Below are 18,841 nucleotides of genomic sequence, written 5' to 3'. Positions count from 1 at the left end.
AACTTGTGATCGAATCATGTACCTGTTTCGCAATTCTTTTCTTCAAATCTGAATCTAAAGAAGAAGAGGTTCTCTCTTAGCTATACAAATATTCAGCCTCTACAAGTATCTATTTGAGATCAGCCTGGAATAGCCCTCTTAAGATTGAATTTTCTTCTCTAAGAAAATTTAGCCTGCGAATCTGAACGAAGTCTGGATCACGTTCAACTCTTTGGTCTCTTTCCTTGTTCTTCTTTTTCTCTTCTTCTTTTACCTTTCTTTTCTTGTATATACTACTACCAAACATCAAGAACGAGCACTCAAAGGGGGATGCCAAAGCCCTTATGGGCGTGTGGATGTGGGACGCCCAAAGGTGGAGCGTGTGGGACGCCCAAGGGAGAAGAGAGGGAGAGAGGAAGAGAGGGCGTGGGAACTTTCTATGGGGTGTGGGGGCTGGTGGTTTTGATGCTTAGAGACCTTAAAAGATGTCTCTTTAAATAGCTATAAGGATTGAATCCTATTCAATCTCATAATACAAGTCCTACTTGTATTAGGTTTCCTAATAACTTAAGTTATTCAACTTCCTTTAAGAATCTTTTTAGGCACCAACAACTGGAGCCTTTGCACCCACATAAACATACCACAAAGTGCACCCAAGGGATGCCCCATAAAGGGTCTACATGCCCTCTAATCATGGGACACGCCCAACTTAATCAAATCAAGGTGGCACCCAAAAATAACTATCAAAAAAATTAATTAGGAATTTGCATCTTTAATTCATTTGATCCAAAATCTTAAACACCCAATAATTGGAGTCTAATGAATCTAATTTATTTAGGTTATTAGCAGATAATTAAGTTTAAATCATCTTATCAAATAAGAAATTCAAACGTAAAAAGAAAATTAGATCCAACTATGTGTTAGCAAGGTTACTTTGAATCCAATCAAATTTCTCTAAACCCAATTGATACTTCATAAGTTCAATTACTAATTTCAAGCCTAATCTCTTTATTGTGTGACCACATAAGTTTAATTCTATCTAGTAGTGAGATATACAATAATCTCTATCAAAGTATCATTGAAACTCTTTTCAATAGGTCGGAATAATTTCAATCTAACTCATCAAGGATTATCGATCCTGAGCAACCCAAGTGAGTTCTCACAATCCACCAGTGACACCTAGCAATATATAGTGATAACCCAGTAGAACCGAAAATGAACCTCAAGGTATAGTTAACATGTGATTTAGTCCCTCTATTGTGAGTCCCGACTAGATGGTAGGTTATGGGTAAACATCAAACCTCAACATTAGTCATATGATAGATTCGATCAACTCAAGTCCAATTATAATTTTTATAAAAACTTCTTTCCATCAATCATACTACTATGGCCACTGATATGATCACGAAGTTGTCGTTAGGATATTATGATTATCAATCTAATTTTGACTTCTAAAACTTAAAAATACATAGAAAGTAGCAAGTCAGGTCGAATCCACAGAGAAGATAAGATTTTGATTCAAAATCTTTGATTTAAAAAAATAAAATAAAATTTTAAAAAAAATAATTTTAAGTCAGAAAATAAAAATTAAAAGTATGAAAAATAAATCCGATGCTAAGATCTACTAACTAGATCCTAGCATCTACTTACAATAAAAATAAATAATAAGAATTTAAAAAGTATAAAATAAATTGATACTAAGATCTACTAACTAGATCCTAGCATCTACTTGCAAAAAAAAAATAAAAGATAAAAATTTAAAGTACAAAAAAATAAATTTTGTATTAATTAAAATTAAAATTCAAGTATAAAGAATTTAAAAAAATAATAAAATAAAATAAAAATAAAACTGTAATAAGCATCTGAAGTTGATCAATCCAGCCACATCGGGAAGATAGTTGATGACCCTTCTTCTTTCTTCGTACTCCATAGAGTGAACTGACTTTTTCTTCTTCTTCCCCTTAGGTCCCTAAAGCTCTTTTTTTTTTCTATTTTTTTTGACTTTTTACTGAATTTTTTTCTCTCTAGATTTATTTTCGGACCTCCTATTTGTAGATGAATTTTCTACCTTTTTTTGGTAGCAAAAGGAGTCCTAAATTCCTTAGAAAACATATTATACTCATATCATAAATTTTTGGCCATCAGATCATTAATGGACTACCCAGATCTACTTAAAAACCAGCTGTTTTCTTCTTATCAGGGTCAGATATGTTCTCAGTCATCTGATCATGCTGCAGATTGAATTTTGATCGTCGGATGGTGCCTTTATCTACTTAACAAAGTCAGAAATTATTGGTGCAAAAATCCGCCTGCGTTGGAGAAGCTAGAGTCGAGGGAGTCGCGGTCACCGTCGGGACCTGCAAAAGAAGTCTAAACCAGAGGTGGGGTTGCTCCGGTAAGACCCTCCGATGCTTAAGTCAGTTTTCTGCCTCAATAAGAATGGAGTGCTCGAATGAAAATTTTAGCAAAGTTTTTAGGTAAGAAATGAGAGCTTAGAGAATAACGTATATGGGGTCCCCTTTTTATAGGCAGGGGGAGTAACGGATTGATAGCGATTGTTTGTAACCACCTCGTCGTGGGCCACACGGGGCCAAGAGGAATTTATCATGAAGAGTAATGGGGTGGAGTCGTGGCTGTCACCATGGCTCGCCACGTGGAATCAGTTGCGGGGAGTGGAGGGCATTCGTTGTCGCGACTTGCTTGGGAGTAGTGGAGCCACGCAGCATCCGCCGCAGGGAGTGGAGTAGATTCGTGGCCATTACTGTGGCCTACCGTGTGGAGCCTGTTGTGGGGAGTGGTGGAGCCACACAGAATCCGTCGCAGGAGGTGGAGCAGAGTCGTGGCCGTTACTGCGGCCTGCCAGGGAGTGATGGAGCCACGTGGAATCCGTCATAGGAAGTGGAGCAGAGTCATGGCCGTTACTATGGCCTGCCAGGGGGCCCAAGCTTGTCGGTCGAAGTTCGGTTGGAGTCCGATCTCCATAGAAGCCTGGACGGGAATCATTTGTCGAGGAGTCTCGGCCAAGGCCGCTCGTGGTAGGAACTTGAAGTAGTTCGTTTGCAGCGGTAACTCGAAGTGGGTCGCTTGCAACAGGAGCTCGAAGTCTGACTCCCATTGGAGTGCGGATGAAGTCTTCCTACAGTCGAAGTCAGGGATGAAGTCTGGCTCTCTCGCGGGAGTTCGGATGAAGTCTACCTGCAATTGAAGTCGTGGGCGGAGTCCGGCTCCCGTAGGAGTTCGAACAAAGCCTGCCTACAGCTAGAGTCGGGGATGAGGTCCGGCTCCCGTAGGAGTCTGGGCGAAATCTTTCTGCAAGTAAAGTTGGGGGCGAAATCTAGCTCCCGTAGGAGTCTGGATGAGGTCTACCTGTGATTGAAGTCGTGGGTGGAGTCCGGCTCCCGTAGGAGTCCGGATGGAGTCTTTTTGCAGCCGGAGTCGGGGAGAAGGTCCAGCTCCCGTAGGAGTCTGGGCGAAGTCTTTCTGCAAGAGAAGTTGGGGGTGAAGTCCGGCTCCCGTAGGGGTCTGAACGAGGTCTATCTGTGATTGAAGTCGTGGGTGGAGTCTGACTCCCGTAGGAGTCCGGAAGGAGTCTTTCTGCAGCCGGAGTCGGGGACGAGGTCCAGCTCCCGTAGGAGTCTGGGCGAAGTCTTCCTGCAATTGAAGTCGTGGGCGGAGTCTAGCTCTTGTAGGAGTCCGGACGAAGCCTGCCTGCAGTTGGAGTCGGGGATGAGGTTCGGCTCCCGTAGGAGTCCGGGTGAAGTCTTCCTGCAATTGAGGTCGTGGGTGGAGTCCGGCTCCCGTAGGAGTCCGGACGAAGCCTGCCTGCAGCCGGAGTCGGGGATGAGGTCCGGCTCCCATAGGAGTCCGAGCGAAGTCTCCCTGCAGTCGAAGTCGGGGATGAGGTCCGGCTCCCGTAGGAGTCCGGGCGAAGTCTTCCTGCAATTGAAGTCGTGGGCGGAGTCCGGCTCTCGTAGGAGTCCGGACGAAGCCTACCTGCAGCCAGAGTCGGGGATAAGGTCCGGCTCCCGTAGGAGTCCGGGCGAAGTCTTCCTGCAATTGAGGTCGTGGGTGGAGTCCGGCTCCCGTAGGAGTCCGGACGAAGCCTGCCTGCAGCCGGAGTCAGGGATGAGGTCCGGCTACCGTAGGAGTCCGGGCGAAGTCTCCCTGCAGCTGAAGTCGGGGATGAGGTCCGGCTCCCATAGGAGTCCAGGTGAAGTCTTCCTGCAATTGAGGTCGTGGGTGGAGTCTGGCTCCCGTAGGACTCCGAACGAAGCCTGCCTGCAGCCGGAGTCAGGGATGAGGTCCAACTCCCGTAGGAGTCTGAGCGAAGTCTCCTTGCAGCCGAAGTCGGGGATGAGGTCCGGCTCCCGTAGGAGTTTGGGCGAAGTCTTCCTGCAATTGAAGTCATGGGTGGAGTCTGGCTCCCGTAGGAGTCTGGATGAAGCCTGCCTGTAGCCGGAGTCGGGGATGAGGTCTGGCTCCCGTAGGAGTCCGGGCGAAGTCTTCCTGCAATTGAGGTCGTGGGCGAAGTCCGGCTCCGGTAGGAGTCTGAACGAAGCCTGCCTGCAGCTGGAGTCGGGGACGAGGTCCGGCTCCTGTAGGAGTCCGGGCAAAGTGTCCCTGCAGCCGAAGTCGGGGATGAGGTCCGGCTACCATAGGAGTCCGGGCGAAGTCTTCCTGTAATTGAGGTCGTGGGTGGAGTTCGGCTCCCGTAGGAGTCCGGATGAAGCCTGCCTGCAGCCGGAGTCGGGGATGAGGTCCGGCTCCCGTAGGAGTCCAGGTGAAGTCTCCCTACAGCCAAAGTCGGGGATGAGGTCCGGCTCCCGTAGGAGTCCGGGCGAAGTCTTCGTGCAAGTGAAGTTGGGGGCGAAGTCTGGCTCCCGTAGGAGTCCGGACGAGGTCTTCACACAGTCAAAGTTGGTGAAGTCCGGCTCCCGTAGGAGCCCGTCTGCCGTGAAGAATCTGGTCGACGCTGGCGGGGGTTGATCCGTTGGCAAAACTTGGGAATGTTGCAGAGGCTCGACCGCCAGAGAGGTTCGAAGAGATGCCGCCGAAGGTCGGAAGTTGGTGGAATCCCCGGAGGGTCACTCCTAGTGCGAACTTCGGCTGTTGGGGTATTTTGTACCCAACACCAGTCCCCTTACTTTCGAGTTCGAGTTTCGATCGAAGGAAGTACAAAAATTTTCACAGCCGAAGTCGTTTCCTTGAATTCTGCACACGACCGCCCTCGAAAATCTTATTATTTAATGCACGCGTGCTGGAGCCTTTTTTCGATTAGGGCAATCCGAAGAGTCCTTTCAGAACTCCCACCAGGGCATAATTCTAAGTGCCTCGCCATAATGATCCGCCGGCAGCCGGTCCTACGTCATGGTAAGTGGGACACGTGGCGAGTGCTGGTGGGCTTAGGGATATCCGCCACCATAACTACGCCAGGTCCCATCGCTTATTTAAGCCCCCACCCTTCCTCCAGGGGATTCACTTCGCCTGAGGGTCGACACATTTCTTCTGCCTGAGAGTTTAGTCACTCAGCCACTCCATCGGTGCCCTTTTCGACTCTGAGCGCTCTTCGCACCAGTCTTCGCCATCCCCACCGGCTCCCTGCCGTCTTCAGCCCCCCGAGCCTCTCCGAGGGGTTTTTTCGTTGGGGCTCCCACCCCGGAGGCCAACCTCTAGAGGATGTCACAGATCGAGAGGAGTAGAAGGGGAAAAATAGCAGCCTGCGAATTCTCTGACTGTCGAACCGTCACTGAGGGTTCCCATCACCTCAAAGGGGGCTCGAGGGAGAATTCCTTCAACAACAGGGGTTTAATAGTGGGGACAACTGGTGAGGGCGTTCCGCCCGAGAATTTCAGAGTAGCTGAACGGGGCGACACCGGTCAAGGGGGCAGAGTTGTCGTCACAAGCTGTGGCGGGATTCCTGACGTCATCGGGGCCGAGGGACCAGAAGCGGTCGGTGTCGATGGTGGGGCAGTAGAACTTGTAGCGGGGACGGTGGAAGTAGCACATGCCGACCTTGCCGAAGTACCTAGCACGGTGGTTATCGTGGAGCACACGGTGGTGGTGCATGCCTCCGGTGCCATCGCGGCCTCCGGGGCACCTCCGGTTCTTCTTGATGCAGGTCGTCGTCGCCGCTACCGTTGCCGTCGCTGCCCCCTAAATTCTATCCCATCCTTTTCCCCCTAGGGCTGGGGTTTCGATGATGGAGCAGAACGAGACGAGGGGCGAGAGCTGAAGGATCTGTCACACGCACTGGAAAATGCTGCCGAGACGAACGAAACCAGAAGGAGAAGTTGGGAGCTTGAAGTGGTCTCCAACATGTTCCTTTTGGGCCTTGTAGTAATGTATTATTTTTTTTCTCTCGGCCCCCAGGGCTTTGTAACGTACATCTTTGTTAATCAAGAATGAGAAGGAGATTTTGTTACTTCGTCCGCACTTTGCGTCGAGTTGCTGCCTGCCGAACTTCTTTCACTTACCATTGTTATTGTTGTATTCTCCTTTTTTTTTCTTTTTCTCTCTCTTTTTTTTTTTTTTCGAGGTCATCCGGAGGTCGTTGGTCATTGCGTCGGCCCGCTTTTTCAGTCATCTTTTTCTTCAGCCTTAATGGCTCTGTAATGCATATTTAATAAATAACATGAGAAAGAAATTTTCTGCTACCTCTTTTACTCATGTGTTGGATTGTCGCTTGCCGAGCTTCTTTCGGCTTTTGCCTTGCTTGAAGCCGATGCCATTCGGAGGTACCCGATTGCCATCGCATTGGCCCACCCTTTCGTCCATGGCTGCAGATTTGCCCAGGGCCGCTCGGGTTTGCCGCCCTCTTTCAGAGCTCGAGCTCGGAGGTCCGAGCTTCTCGTCACCCTGAGGAAGTCATCCTATCTCGGGCATGTGTGGAGGGCTTTCATGAAGGTCGGAGATTTTGATAAGAACTCCGATCCTTGCTGAGATGAGGTTCCTTGCATCTTTGATGCAATTTATTTTCCATTCGTCACTGATGCAGTCCGTCGCTTTCCTTCTTAACTTTCCTCCCCTTTTTTCTTTTCTTTTTTCGAGTGAGGGTTTTCCCTCTGCTCTTGGTTGGGTCGCGGGAGCATGAAGGGGCCGCTGGGAAGGTCTCCTTCTTCCTATCTGGTCTTAAGCGACCAGATCTCGACTGGCGTTAGGATGGGGTTCTTCCCCTATTTCTGACAATAGTCGATTTCAGCTCAGGTTAGGACAAGGTCCTCCTCTTGTTGCTAACAGGGCTATGAGGGTGCATATGGGCATCGCGGGGCCTCTCCCCCATCCGGTCTGACTATAACTGGGCCATCGACTTTGCTCATGTTAGGGCGAGGTTCTCCTCCTGTCCCTAACATGGCTGTGGGGGCACATGTGGGCATTGCAGGGCCTCTCCCCCCATCCGGTCTAAGAGGAACTGAGCCTTCGACTTTGCTCATGTTAGGGCAAGGTTCTCCTCCTGTCCCTAACATGGCTGTGGGGGCGCATATGGGCGCTGTTTGGCCTCTCCCCCCATCCGATCTAAGAGGAACCGGGCCTTCGACTTTGTTCATGTTAGGACGAGGTTCTCCTCCTGTCCCTAACATGGCTGTGGGGGTGCATGTGGGCGCTGTTTGGCCTCTCCCCCCATCCAATCTAAGAGGAACCGGGCCTTCGACTTTGCTCATGTTAGGGCGAGGTTCTCCTCCTGTCCCTAACATGGCTGTGGGGGCGCATGTGGGCTCTGTTTGGCCTCTCCCCCCATCCGATCTAAGAGGAACCGGGCCTTCGATTTTGCTCATGTTAGGGTGAGGTTCTCCTCCTGTCACTAACATGGCTGTGGGGGCGCATGTGGGTGCTGTTTGGCCTCTCCCCCCATCCGATCTAAGGAGAGTCGGGCCTTCGACTTTGTCGAGACGAAGTTCTCCTCCTGCTCCTGGCATGGTTTGTTTTGACTGTCCTGTCGATATAGGCTCGCGCCAAGAGAGGAGACATGTAGATATGAAACTTTTATTTAAAATAAAGTTATCGGTAATACACTCGCAAGTTTTTTGAGCTCCATGGTCGTGGGAGGTCTGCTCCTCCGAGCTCCTTGAGGTAGTAAGTTCCAGGCCGGACTACTTCTTTGACTTCGTACGGGTCTTCCCAATTTGGGATGAGCTTCCCTCGATCCTGAGGTTGTGAGACAGCGGCTCATCGAAGCACTAGATCTCCTGCTCTAAAGACTTTATTCTTGACTCTGGAATTGTAATAGCGGGTAACTTTCTGTCTGTAGGCCGCCATCCGAACTTGAGCTACCTCTCGCTTTTCTTCCAGTAAGTCAAGATTGGCTTTAAGACCTTACGAATTATGATGTTCGTTGAATGCCACGACTCGTGCCGATGGGAGTTTAAGCTTAATTGGGATAATAGCCTCCGTTTCGAAGGCTAGAGCGAAGGGGGTCTCCCTCGTGGTAGTCTTTGGGTAGTTCGATAAGCCCACAGCACATGATAAAGTTCGTCTGCCCAAGTTCCCTTCGCCTTTTCGAGCCTTATCTTGATCCCTTGCAGTAGGGTTCTGTTGGTCACCTCAGCTTCGCCGTTCGTCTGAGGATGGGCTACGGATGTGAAGTTGTGGGAGATGTTTAGATCTTCGCAGAATTCGGTAAATCTTGCTCCCATGAACTGCCGTCCATTATCAGTGATTAGGGTTCTTAGTAGGCCGAACCTGCAAACTATTGACTTCCAGACGAAATCTTGCACTTTAGCTTCTGTGATTTTCGCCAGTGGTTCGGCTTCGACCCACTTGGTGAAGTAGTCGATTGCTACCAGGAGGAACTTTCTCTGCCCCGACACCACGGGAAAGGGCCCAAGGATATCCATCCCCCATTACGCAAACGGCCATGGGGCACTCAAGGGGGTAAGCTTGGTGGTGGGCTGTCTCTGGATGTTGGCATATCTCTGACATCGGTCACACTTTCTGACATACTCAATCGAGTCATGATGCATTGTCGGCCAGTAATATCCTTGGCAGAGTGACTTATGGGATAAAGATCTAGCCCCCAGATTGCTTCCGCAGATTCCTTCATTCACCTCCCACAAGGCGTATTCAGCTTCCGAAGGTCGGAGGCATTTTAGAAGGGGCAAAAAGTATGATCTCTTGTACAACTTGTCCTCATAGAGGATGTACTAGGAGGCTTGATTTTTGAGCTTTCGAGCTTTTTTGCATCGTGAGGGAGAACTCCATCCCTAAGATATGCCATCAGTGGGTCGATCCAACTAGGCTCGTGATCAATTTCCATCACGGGCTACGATTCTTCCGTACTCGGACACTTCAAAACTTCGAAGAGAACACCCTTGGGCAACTCAGCTGGAGCCAGCATAGCCAGCTTGGAGAGAAGATCGGCCCTGGTATTTTTCATCCTTGGAATCTGTTTGATGTTGAAGCTACTGAAGGCGGGGACGAGCTCCTTTACCTTTTCAAGATACTTAGCCATACTGTCCTCTCGTGCTTCGTAGTTTCTGCTGACTTGTCCCACTACCAATTGGGAGTCACTGTGAACTTGGACCTGATCTACTCCCAACTCTTTGGTGATCTTTAATCCTGCAATCAGAGCTTCATATTCAGCTCCATTATTTGTTGCGGGAAACTCGAAGCGCAGAGCGTACTCCATGATGATTCCCTCCGGACTGATCAAGATCAAGCCCGCGCCTGCACCCGACATGTTGGAAGACCCATCCACGTAGAGGGCCCAGAAGCAACCAGGGAGGTTGGCATCTTCTTCAGGGGAGTTCAGTCGGGGCTCAAGGTCATCCGTTTCACCCTGTTCCGGTTCGGCCTCCTCCGAGATTGTGCACTCTACTATAAAATTTGCCAATATCTGAGCTTTTACTGCCGGCTTGGGTTGATAGTTGATGTCAAATTCGGTGAGCTCGATCGCCCATTTCGCCATCCTCCCAGAGGCATCTGCCCGGTGTAGAATAGCCTTAATCAGCTGGTCGGTGAGTAACATTATGGTGTGCCCTTGGAAGTAGGGTCGAAGCCTCTGGGCTGCAATCAACAGGGCGTAAGTTAGTTTCTCTAATTTAGTATACCTGGTTTCGGCATCTCTCAATGTGCGACTGACGTAGTAGATCGGCCGTTGAATTTTCGCCTCTTCCTTAACGAGGACTGTTGCGAGAGCCATAGGGGAGAACACTAGGTACAAAAATAGCTCCTCTCCAGGTTCGGGCTTCGCCAACAATGGAGGCGAGCCGAGGTAGCTCTTCAAATGCCTGTTGGCACTCGGGGGTCCAGCAGAAGTCCTTCGGCCGCTTGAGGGTTTGGAAGAAGGGTAGGCACCGTTCGACCGACCTCGCGACGAAGCGATTCAGGGCTGCTACCCTCCCTGTAAGGTGCTGAACCTCCTTTATCGACTTCAGAGCGGCCATCTCCTGGATGGCATAAATTTTCTCTGGATTGGCTTCAATTTCGTGCCCCGATACCATGAAGTCCAGAAACTTTCCTGAGGTCACTCTGAAAGAACATTTAGTCGGGTTTAGCTTCATCTTATATTTTTGAAGGGCGCCGAAGGTCTCCTCGAGGTCGGCGACGTGGTTCATGGAAGATTTGCTTTTCACGAGCATGTCGTCCACGTAGACCTCCATGTTGTGGCCGATCTGCTCCTTGAAGATTTTATTTACCAGCCGCTGATAGGTCGCACCTGCATTTTTGAGGCTGAATGGCATGACCCTGTAACAGTAAAGGCCACGGTTAGTAATGAAAGTAGTCTTTTCTTCATCTTCCGGTGCCATCTTGATTTGATTATAGCCGGAGAATGCATCCATAAGGTGAGAAGCTCATGGCCCAAGGTCGCATCCACTAGTTGATCAATTTTGGACAGAGAGTAGCTATCCTTTGGGTAGGCTTTATTCAGATTTTTGAAGTCTATACACATCCTCCACTTGTCGTTTGTCTTTTTGACTAGGACGATGTTGGAAATCCAATCAGGGTAGTTGACTTCTCTAATGAATCCAGCTTTCAGAAGTTTGTCCACTTCCTCGGCTATCACTTTCTGCCTCTCTAGTGCATGACCTCGGATTTTTTCTTTCATCGGTCGATGCTTTGGATCGATGGCCAGACGGTGCTCCATGACTTCCGTGTCAATCCCCGGCATGTCTGCTGGAACCCAAGCAAAAATGTCTGCATTCTTTCATAGAAAATCGATGAGATGCATCCGCACCTCTTCCCCCAGGTTGGAGCTGATCTTCACCACATGCTCCGCATTCCCGTCGTTCAAAGGGATCGAAACCAGATCTTCAATTGGGCCACCCCTCTCCTCAGCGAGGTCATCGCGGGCATCCAGCCCATCAACTGGGTAGGGATCGAATTGGTTACTTCTTTGCAAGGCTATGTTGTAGCAGTGTCTGGCCAGGGCTTGGTCTCCCTTGACCTCTCCGATCCCCTGGTTGGTAGGGAACTTCAACTTCAAATGGTAGGTTGACACGACGGCCCGGAGAGTGTTGAGGCCAGGTCGGTCAAGGATCGCGTTGTAGGCTGATGGTGCCTTCACCACCAGAAAATTCACCAGAGCCTTGGATTGTCTTGGATATCGACCCGCAGCTACAGTCAAATTTATCATTCCCTCCATCGGGACAGCATCGTCGGTAAACCCTACTAGAGGGGAGCTAATCGGCCTTGAATGGCCGTCAAGGGTGGACATTCTTGAGAAGGCGTCGTAGAACAAAATATCGGCCGAACTTCCATTATCGACAAGAATGCGACGGATGTCGTAATTTGCTATATTCAAGGAAACTACAACCACATCGTTATGAGGGAATTGAACTCCCTGAGCATCTTCTTCAGCAAAGGTTATGGGCTCCTCAATCTTTTGCCGCTTGGGGGGTACGGTCAATACGTTGGTTGCTCCCTACCAGGATTCTCCCAAGATGGTGTTGGCGAAATCCGTCGGGGGTCGATTGCCTGACCGCCCCACGCCGATGACCATTGCCGGAGGAGGAGGAGAAGGCTGAGAAACTGGAGGTGAGGCCGGAGCCTGAGACCTGGCCACGGAGGTCGTGGATCGTCATGTGGATGCCCTGCGGGGAGGCATCGAGCGAGGACCTAGTGGAGGAAGGAGGAGAGGATGTCGGAAAAGATGATCGGAGGTGGTCCCATTGAGCGCTCCTTTAAGAACAAGGGTATTGCGAAGATACAGACCCTTTCTCTAGCGCCAATCCTGTTGGTGTAAAAATCTGCCTGCATCGGAGAAGCTGGAGTCGAGGGAGTCGCGGTTGCCGTCGGGACTTGCAAAACAAGTCTAAACTGGAGGTGGGGTTGCTCCGGCAAGACCCTCCGACGCTCAAATCAGTTCTCTGCCTCAACAAGAATGGAGTGCTCGAATGAAAATTTTAGCAGAGTTTTTAGGTAAGAAATGAGAGCTTAGAGAATAACGTATCTGGGGTCCCTTTTTTCTAGGCAGGGGGAGTAACGGATTGATAGCGATTGTTTGTAATCACCTCGTCGTGGGCCACACGGGGCCAGGAGGAATTTATCATGAAGAGTAATCGGGTGGAGTCGTGGCTGTCACCATGGCTCGCCATGTGGAATCAGTTGTAGGGAGTGGAGCGACGTTCGTTATCGCGACTTGCCAGGGAGTAGTGGAGCCGTGCAGCATCCGCCGTAGGGAGTGGAGCAGATTCGCGGCCATTACTGCGGCCTGCCGCATGGAGCCTGTTGTGAGGAGTGGTGGAGCCGTGCAGAATCCGTCGCAGGAGGTGGAGCAGAGTCGTGGCCGTTACTGCGGCCTGTCAGGGAGTGATGGAGCCATGCGGAATCCATCGCAGGAAGTGGAGCAGAGTCGTGGCTGTTACTATGGCCTGCCTGGGGGCCCAGGCCTGTCGGTCGAAGTTCGGTTGGAGTCCGATCTCCGTAGAAGCCCAGACGGGAATCATTTGTCAAGGAGTCTCAGCCAAGGCCGCTTGTGGTAGGAACTTGAAGTAGTTCGTTTGCAGCGGTAACTCAGAGTGGGTCGCTTGCAACAGGAGCTCGAAGTCTGACTCCCGTAGGAGTCCGGACGAAGTCTTCCTACAATCGAAGTCGGGGTTGAAGTCCGGCTCTCTCGCGGAAGTTCGGATGAAGTCTACCTGCAATTGAAGTCGTGGGTGGAGTCCGGCTCCTGTAGGAGTTCGGACGAAGCCTGCCCGCAGTCGGAGTCGGAGATGAGGTCCGACTCCCGTAGGAGTCCGGGCGAAGTCTTTCTGCAACTGAAGTTGGGGGCGAAGTCTGGCTCCCGTAGGAGTCTAGATGAGGTCTACCTATGATTGAAGTCGTGGGCAGAGTCCGGCTCCCGTAGGAGTCCGGACGGAGTCTTTCTACAGCCAGAGTCGGGGAGAAGGTCCGGCTCCCGTAGGAGTCTAGGCGAAGTCTTTCTGCAAGTGAAGTTGGGGGCGAAGTCCGGCTCCCATAGGAGTCTGGATGAGGTCTACCTGTGATTGAAGTCGTGGGCGGAGTCCGACTCCTGTAGGAGTCCGGATGGAGTCTTTCTGCAGCCAGAGTCGGGGACGAGGTCCGGCTCCCGTAGGAGTCCGGACGAAGCCTGCCTGCAGCCGGAGTCAGGGACGAGATCCGGCTCCCGTAGGAATCCGGGCGAAGTCTTCCTGCAATTGAGGTCGTGGGTGGAGTCCGGCTTTCGTAGGAGTCCGGACGAAGCCTGCCTGCAGCCGGAGTCGGGGATGAGGTCCGGCTCCTGTAGGAGTCCGGGCGAAGTCTCCCTGCAACCAAAGTCGAGGATGAGGTCTGGCTCCCGTAGGAGTCCGGGCGAAGTCTTCCTGCAATTGAAGTCGTGGGCGAAGTTCGGCTCCCGTAGGAGTCCGGACGAAGCCTGCCTGCAGCCAGAGTCGGGGACGAGGTCCGGCTCCCGTAGGAGTCCGGGCGAAGACTTCCTGCAATTGAGGTCGTGGGCGGAGTTCGGCTCCCATAGGAGTCCAGACGAAGCCTGCCTGCAGTCGGAGTCGGGGATGAGGTCCGGCTCCCGTAGGAGTCCGGGCGAAGTCTCCCTGTAGCCGAAGTTGGGGACGAGGTCCGGCTCCCATAGGAGTCCGGGCGAAGTCTTCCTGGAATTGAGGTCGTGGGTGGAGTCCGGCTCCCGTAGGAGTCCGGACGAAGCCTGCCTACAGCCGGAGTCAGGGACGAGGTCTGGCTCTCGTAGGAGTCCGGGCGATGTCTCCCTGCAGCCGAAGTCGGGGACGAGGTCCGGCTCCTGTAGGAGTCTGGACGAAGTCTTCCTGCAATTGAAGTTGTGGGCGGAGTCTGGCTCCTGTAGGAGTCCGGACGAAGCCTGCCTGCAACGGAGTCGGGGACGAGGTCCGGCTCCCGTAGGAGTTCGGGCGAAGTCTTCCTGCAATTGAGGTCGTGGGCGGAGTCTGGCTCCCGTAGGAGTCTGAACGAAGCCTACCTGCAGCCGGAGTTGGGGACGAGGTCTGGCTCCCATAGGAGTCTGGGCGAAGTCTCCCTGCAACCGAAGTCGGGGACGAGGTCCGGCTCCCGTAGGAGTCTGGGCGAAGTCTTCCTGCAATTGAGGTCGTGGGCGGAGTCCGGCTCCCGTAGGAGTCCGGACGAAGCCTGCCTACAGTCGGAGTCAGGGATGAGGTCCGGCTCCTGTAGGAGTCCGAGCGAAGTCTCCCTGCAGTCGAAGTCGGGGATGAGGTCCAGCTCCCGTAGGAGTCTGGGCGAAGTCTTCCTACAAGTGAAGTTGGGGGCGAAGTCCGGCTCCCGTAGGAGTCCGGACGAGGTCTTCACGCAGTCAAAGTCGGTGAAGTCCGACTCCCATAGGAGCCCATCTGCCGTGAAGAATCTGGTCGATGCTGGCGGAGGTTGATCCGTTGGCAAAACTTGGGAATGTTGCAGAGGCTCGACCGCTAGAGAGGTTCAGAGAGATGCCACCGAAGGTCGGAAGTTGGCGGAATCCTCGGAGGGTCACTCCTGGCGCGAACTTCTGCTGTTGGGGTATTTTGTAACCAACAGAAATATTGTCAACCATCTGATCTCATGTTGGATCAAATCTGGGCTGTCGATCATGTCCAAAAATCCTATTCAAAATTGAGAATGATACTGGCTATTGGATTGAAGTCTAGATCGATTTCCAACTATCGGATCATGCAAAACCTTCCACCTTGCCCGTGAGCCGTGTCGTGTGCCACGTATTATTCTTGATGGACCGCACCCCTGACTCTGTGGACTGAGCGGTCGGTCCACTATGCACCGAAGGTAATAAAAATTATTTTTTAAGATATCTTGGCTTAATTTTTACTTTAATTTTTGCTTAAAAAATTAGAAAAAATATGCATTAAATTTTTTAAATTTTTTTATTATTTTGGTGCTTAAATTACTCAATTAAATCAACATTTATTTTTTATAAATATGCTCTAATTTTATTTTTTTTAAAATTATTTATTTTTATAAGAAAATCTAATTTATTTATGAAATTAAGTTTTTTAGAAGATGTTAGCACCATAAATTACTAAAAATTTTTAAAATAAATATAAAAATATGTCACTTATCACACCCCCTAACTTGAACTTTGCTCATCTTCGAGTGAAGAAAGATTTAGAATTAAGTACCGTTTAACTTAAAATTTTGAATTTCACCAAATAATTTTTAAAAGCTACTGATGTCTAGTAGAGCATGAGTGAGGTATGTCATTGGGATATTAATACTAATTAATATAAGAGTTAAACTAAAAATACTAAATATTTTTTAAACTTTTTTAAATTATCTCTATCTTTATCTCCAAATTATTAACCTTTATATAGACAAGTATATTGTTACTTCCATCTATCATTTATTGATTGATTTTTTTTTTTAACATTGTACTGCTATTGAGTGTCTTAACCCCTTAAGCTTTTTGTTTGACCCATGTAGCAAGTTTTCAACCAGTGACTCTCGAACCAGATGACTTTAGGGTACTAGATATAAAATATCTCTCGGACCTACTTGCTCGAATCAAATAGGTTACGAGTTAAAACTAGTTGTACAACAAGCTTCTTTCCCTTTTATATCTTTTGATATGAAACTCAATACTTGCTTAGGCAAAGAGGCTTGATTACTCAGCATGAAGTACTTAAAAACTCTCTTTTATATATATATATATATATAAAGAAATATATAGTTATCCTACACAAGTCCATAAGAAGTAAACTCTTCTTTGATGTTGGTAGAAAAATTTAAAAATACTCAAAAAAATTGCTTAAGTTCTAAACTTAACTCTTTATTAAATTTTTTTAATACTTGATCCCTCATTATCTCACAAACTCCTTGGTCTGTACATCAATTTTTTTTTAAAAATACTTGGTTTAACTCGATTCTTAAGTATAATCAGGTGCTTAAATACTAAATACTAACTTGTTTGAGGACTTTAAAAATTTAAAAATTTTTATTATTCTCCCCTCCAACTTAATTGATATTATCCTCAATGGAGTAGAAAAAATAAAGGGTGTATATAAAGAGAAAGAAATAGGAGAGATATCACCTGATCCAGAAATCTTTTCAAAATTAGTTCTCCCTCCAACTTAACCAATATTATTTTTAGATCCCTATAAAAGATACTAAATAAGACTCGATTAACTTAAATAAAATATAAAAAATAATTAAAAAAAAGCTAAAACTAAAACTAGATTGCCTCCCAGGAAGTACTAAGTTTACCATCTTCAGCCAGACCATGTCGATTCTTTCACCTATCTCGTATCAAATATTGGATTGATAAATTTTAATGGTTTTAAATTGTCAATCTCAGAAAGATGGCCTATAATGAATTTCAATATTTTATTGCCAATCTTCAAAAAGTATTTCACATCCTCATTCTTAGTTTTAGAAAGATAATTCACAAATCCATTCATAAACCCTTGTTTGTTGAGAATTTCTCCTATTTGTTCTTCTAAAATGCTCATGAATTGAGTTTTTGGATTAGGAGTTGAGTTCGATGCAATGGGTGCTGAAAGAGTATCGCTTGATTCTAAACATGGATATTCAAATGTGACCAAGGATGATTTCAGTTTTGAAAGAGGTGATAATTCTAGAGTAGAAGAACCGGCTTCTAGGGCTGAAGAAAATGAGACTCTTGGTGAATATATCTCGGATAACTCATCCGCTCTCTTCTTCCCTTTATCTTTTTCACTCAGATCAGTAACAATTTCGGACTCAGGTTCTTCTATTGGGTTAGCCTCAGTACTAACCTCTTTTTCCAAATTCTCTTTTTGGCTATCAGTACTAGCCACACTCACCTGGTCTTGATAGGAGTCCTTAAGAATCCTCCCACTTTGAAGCTCAGAGATTACTTTATCATTTTCAAATTGAAGATTTTTAGGTGAGACATTGGATTGTTGACTAGGCCTAGGTGGTTGGTGGGTGGGTGGGTTGTTTTTGAAATTTGATATTGGTTGGCTCGATAATTGACCTAGTTCTCTCCGTATAGAAGATTCAGCTAATTGACTTATTTATACTTCTAGCCTGATGAGAGATTACTGTTGGATTATAATCATTTATTGGAGTTGGTTGAATCTATCGTTGGCTAGATTGGTCTGTTGAGGAGGTGGGGTATGATGGCTGATTGTAATAGGATGGTTGAGTAGGTTGACTAGACTGACCTCTATTATAAGCATAATTTTGGTATTGGAGCCTATTCTGAAAGTTCTACATAGAAAAAATTTGGATCTAGGCCTAAGTCTATTGGGGTCTCCAAAAAAAATTGAGATGATTTTTCCAATCTTGGTTATATGCATTTAAGAATGGATCATTGACAGTGGAGTAAACTTGGGCAGCTTGAACTTGTTCTTGGATGAAAGATAAAAACTGTGCAGCCGTAGGATATTCACTCCTATGATGGGCTGAGCTAGCATAGATAGAACAAAACTTGTGATAATTAGAAGATTGTGTGTATTGCGCAGGAGATTGTATACCTAGAGCTAGGCATTTATCTATGAGAAGGTCGATTTTATCTAATTTTTGGGCAATCAGGTTCAAATCAATCTCAAGACTAGAATCTGAATGTTTGATTTCATAGAATGATGAAAATATTGATGGGTTATAGGTGGAAGGAATAAAATATTCCTTCATCTACCTAAGTAGTTCTCAGGATTTTCAGCCATTTAATTATCAGGTGTAACATGGATCTGCCGTTTAATTTTAGAATTAGATTCAACTAGATCAAAAAAAATTATACCATGCATATACCAGTGCAAACCCTAATATGTGTGGTTCAAATTTTTTTTTTCAAAGAAGAAGGAGAAAGAAAAGAGAAGAGAAAGAGAAAAGTTCTAAAGGTGAGATCCTTAAGAAAGCCCTAGACCTAAAGAAGAAAGATGAGAAGAATTACTTGTGGTTAAGTGTTAATTGCAATCAAGTTAGCAAACAATTAAACCTAGACACCTATAGGTTTCTTAGACCTAACAGTTTGATATATAGTGGCTTAGCCTAAATACAAATTAGGTTTGTTCTCACTTCCTTCAACTAGGCAGATAAGAGATGGGGTCATAGGGGTCCCCCCGTTGCTTCCCTTAGACACCAATTAGATTGGCCAGATAAGCTAACGGAATCAATTAAATAACCACAAGTCTACTTAGACTGAGCCTTTGTAATCTCTACCCTTAGACACCAGTTTTAGGGGTGAGTCTGAACTTACTTTACACTTGACTTCACCACAATACTCAAACTAAACTCAATTGATCCTAAGGGCCAATGTCTACTTGATTTTAGTTAGGTTTGGGTTAATGTGGGATGCTGGTTGATTATTTTTGGGCTAAGAAAACGTGATAAAATCTTTACCTTTTCTTATTATGGGTGTTGCCCTTAAATTGATTTAAGATGAATATGCCACAATCAATTTCAAACAAGGGATTCTATGCAACTAAATTAGATGCATGAAATTAATCAAACTTGA

Source organism: Elaeis guineensis, chromosome 4, assembly GCF_000442705.2.
Source record: "Elaeis guineensis isolate ETL-2024a chromosome 4, EG11, whole genome shotgun sequence".
In the NCBI taxonomy this organism is placed as follows: Eukaryota; Viridiplantae; Streptophyta; class Magnoliopsida; order Arecales; family Arecaceae; genus Elaeis; species Elaeis guineensis.
Note: the sequence above shows the minus strand (reverse complement) of the source record.